The sequence below is a fragment of the Colobus angolensis genome, unplaced genomic scaffold (genome assembly GCF_000951035.1).
Source record: "Colobus angolensis palliatus isolate OR3802 unplaced genomic scaffold, Cang.pa_1.0 Scaffold510, whole genome shotgun sequence".
Lineage (NCBI taxonomy): Eukaryota > Metazoa > Chordata > Mammalia > Primates > Cercopithecidae > Colobus > Colobus angolensis.
The window spans coordinates 462202-463656 of NW_012118600.1; the positions used below are offsets into that span (position 1 = coordinate 462202).

Sequence of the window (1455 nt, forward strand, 5' to 3'; positions counted from 1 at the left end):
AAAGAAAAAAACAAACAAATTAGCCAGGTGTGGTGGCCCTCGCCTGTAATCCCAGCTACTGGGGAGGCTGAGGCAGGAGAATTGCTTGAACCTGGGAAGAAGAGTTTGCAGTGAGCCCAGAGAGCTCCACTGCACCCCAGCCCGGGTGACAGAGCAAGACTCCATCTCAAAAAAAAAAGACCCATGCTACAACATGAAACATTTTCCTAAGAGTAAGAAGTCACATACAAAAGACCACATATTGTAAGCTATTTATATGAAATGTCCATAACAGGCAAATCTATCAGACAGAAAGTAGGTCAGTGATTAGCTAGAGCTGGAAGGGATGGCAAATTTACCAGACAGAAAGTCGGTTAATGATTAGCTAGGGCTGGAAGGGATGGGAAAGATGGGGGAGTCACTGCTAACGGTATGGGTTTTCTTTTTCAGGGGTGATGAAAACACTGGAAGACTGACTGTGGCAACGGATATACAAGTTAGTTAATATAATAAAAAAACACTGAATTGTACACTTAAAAGTGTAAATTGTACGCTATGTGAATTATATTTCAATAAAGCTGTTTAGAAGAGTATGTGTCGAGTCTGTAAGGGTCAGAATCCCTGGTCTAGACCCCATCTGCCACATTTCTGGTATTTTAGGACTTTATGAGGGAAATAACAGTCCTTGCAGGGCTGTGCTGAGCTCGTGTAGACTTCCATTCCTTGGCACTCACCTCTGAAAGGCAGAGGGATCCACTCAGGCCAGGTGCGTGGATACTTGACATCAATGGCCGCTGGACATTAGCCATTTACGCCCATCCACACGGCTCCAGCCATCTCTGTGGAACACCCATAATAATGTTTACTTTACTTCTTCACAACTTTTTAACAAAAATAAATCATTTACCAACTTGACTCCCATCCTCATAAAGTCAGTCATGTGATTATAAGTGCAATAAAGAGTCTGATTCCATTTTGGATGATTGCTGACAGCTTTCAAGCCCCCACCCCTTTCTCTTTCTCCCTCTCATCTGGGCATGCTAACAAGAAAGTCTGAATGTTTCCTCCTTGGTGCCAGCAGGAAGTTCAAACTATGCAAGCCCCAACCCCAACCCCAATATCTAATCACAAAGAAAGCCCAGCCAAGGCCAGGTACACTGGCTTACACCTGTCATCCCAGCACTTTGGGAGGTCAAGGCAGGAGAATCGCTTGAGCCTAGGAGTTCAAGGCCAGCTTGGACAATGTAGTGAAACGCCTTTAGCCAGGCGTGGTGGTGCATACCTGAAGTCCCAGCTACTTGGGAGTCCAAGAGCTCAAGGCTGCAGTGAGCTGTGATTGTGCCACTGCACTCCAGCCTGGGTGAGACAGCAAGACCTTGTCTCAAAAAACGGAAAACAAAAACTAACAAAAATTATATAGCATCGGCCGAGCGCGGTGGCTCACGCCTGTAATCCCAGCACTTCCGGAGGCCGAGG

At 46.0% G+C, this 1455-nt stretch overlaps 1 protein-coding gene across 3 annotated transcripts in view; it reads right to left on the reverse strand.

Annotated features, from left to right (window-relative positions):
- The window catches only part of ZNF329 (zinc finger protein 329), a 44029-nt gene that overhangs the window by 25841 nt on the left and 16733 nt on the right, over positions 1-1455 (reverse strand). The window contains exons 1-2 of one of the 3 annotated variants that reach the window (XM_011960470.1): positions 1262-1354; positions 714-818 (exon numbers count right to left, since the gene is read on the reverse strand). The exons of 1 other annotated variant lie outside the window; for it this stretch is intronic. The gene's annotated coding sequence lies outside the window, so the exon portion shown is untranslated. Of the gene's footprint in view, positions 1-713; positions 819-1261; positions 1355-1455 lie in introns of those variants that run through there. One more of the 3 variants, XM_011960469.1, reaches the window with a different exon arrangement.